Genomic DNA, 2358 nt, shown 5'->3' on the forward strand with positions numbered 1-2358 from the left:
CTTTTTAATGTGTTGTTGGATTCTGATTGCTAGAATTTTGTTTAGGATTTTTGCATCTATGTTCATTAGTGATATTGGCCTGTAGTTTTCTTTTTTTGTGGCATCTTTGTCAGGTTTTGGTATTAGGGTGATGGTGGCCTCATAGAATGAGTTTGGAAGTTTACCTTCCTCTGCAATTTTCTGAAAGAGTTTGAGCAGGATAGGTGTTAGCTCTTCTCTAAATTTTTGGTAGAATTCAGCTGTGAAGCCGTCTGGACCTGGGCTTTTGTTTGCTGGAAGATTTTTGATTACAGTTTCAATTTCCGTGCTTGTGATGGGTCTGTTAAGGTTTTCTATTTCTTCCTGGTCGAGTTTTGGAAAGTTGTACTTTTCTAAGAATTTGTCCATTTCTTCCTCGTTGTCCATTTTATTCTCTTTACCCTGGGCTTTATATTTCCAGTCCTTTACATGCAATCTTTTTTATCTTTGCAACTCTCTGAAATGGTCTAAATATTTTTAAAAATTTTTTCTTTTGTTAATCTTTTTATTTTTCTTTCTGAGAGTTTTTTTGTTTGTTTGTTTGTTTTTCCTCATGCTTTTGTTGACTGTTCTGTATTCTCAGCTCCCAAGGTGTTGTTACAGTTCTGATTGCTGCTGCTGCAGCAGTCATGTCCAACTCTGTGTGATCCCATCGTCTATAGCCCACCTGGCTTCTCTGTCTATCGGATTCTTTAGGCAAGAATACTGGAGTGGGTTGCCATGCCCTCCTCCAGGGGATCTTGTGGATCCAGGTATTGACCGTCTGTCTCTATGTCTCCTGCATTGGCAGGCAGATTCTTTACCACTAGCGCTACCTGGAAAGCCCATAGTTCTGAAAAACCTCTTTTAAATATAATGCTAATCTTTTTACATGCAATATTGTGAATACAAACCTTAGCATATTGATTGTACTTTTTGAAGTCTTATTTGCTTCTTATGCTATGTCGGAGAAGACTCTTGAGAGTCCCTTGGACTGCAAGGAGATCCAACAAGTCCATCCTAAAGGAGATAAGTCCTGGGTGTTCATTGGAAAGACTAATGCTAAAGCTGAAACTCCAATACTTTGGCCACCTCATGTGAAGAGTTTACTCATTGGAAAAGACTCTGACGCTGGGAGGGATTGGGGGCAAGAGGAGAAGGGGACAACAGAGGATGAGATGGCTGGATGGCATCACTGACTCGATGGACATGAGTTTGAGTGAACTCCGGGAGATGGTGATGGACAGGGAGTCCTGGCGTCGTGCAATTCATGGGGTCGCAAAGAGTTGGACACGACTACAACTGAACTCAACTGAATCTTTTTACATGCAATATTATGATTACAAACCTTAGCATATTGATTGTACTTTTTGAAATCTTATTTGCTTCTTATGCTATATTTATTTGCTGGTTTAAACCTCTTTGATATTGAAAACTTCCCTCAAATGCCGAGTGCCACTGATGATTTGTGTGATGATGATGATGGTGTGATCACTCACCTAGAACCAGACATCCTGGAATGTGAAGTCAAGTGGCCTTAGAAAGGGCCTTAGGAAGCATCACTATGAACAAAGCTAGGAGAGGTGATGGAATTCCAGTTGAGCTATTTCAAATCCTAAAATATGATGCTCTGAAAGTGCTGCACTCAATATGCCAGCAAATTTGGAAAACTCAGCAGTGGCCACAGGACTGGAAAAGGTCAGTTTTCATTCCAATCCCAAAGAAAGGCAATGCCAAAGAATGCTCAAACTACTGCACAATTGCACTCATCTCACAGGCTAGTAAAGTAATGCTCAAAATTCTCCAAGCCAGGCTTCAACAATATGTGAACCATGAACTTCCAGATGTTCAAGCTTTTTAGAAAAGGCAGAGGAACCAGAGATCAAATTGCCAACATCCGTTGGATCATTGAAAAAGCAAGAGATTTCCAAAAAAACCCATCTACTTCTGCTTTATTGACTATGCCAAAGCCTTTGACTGTGTGGATCACAATAAACTGTTGAAAATTCTGAAAGAGATGGGGATACCCGATCATCTGACCTGCCTCTTGAGAAACCTGTATGCAGGTCAGGAAGCAACAGTTAGAACTGGACATGGAACAACAGGCTGATTCCAAATAGGAAAAGGAGTACGTCAAGGCTGTATATTGTCACCCCGCTTATTTAACTTATATGCAGAGTATATCATGAGAAATGCTGGGCTGGATGAAGCACAAGCTGGAATCAAGATTGCCAGGAGAAATATCAATAATCTCAGATATGCAGATGACACCACCCTTATGGCAGAAAGTGAAGAAGAACTAAAGAGCCTCTTGATGAAAGTGAAAGAGGAGAGTGGAAAAAGTTGGCTTAAAGCTCAACA

This window comes from Bison bison, unplaced genomic scaffold (genome assembly GCF_000754665.1).
Source record: "Bison bison bison isolate TAMUID 2011002044 unplaced genomic scaffold, Bison_UMD1.0 scf7180017864177, whole genome shotgun sequence".
Classification (NCBI taxonomy): domain Eukaryota; kingdom Metazoa; phylum Chordata; class Mammalia; order Artiodactyla; family Bovidae; genus Bison; species Bison bison.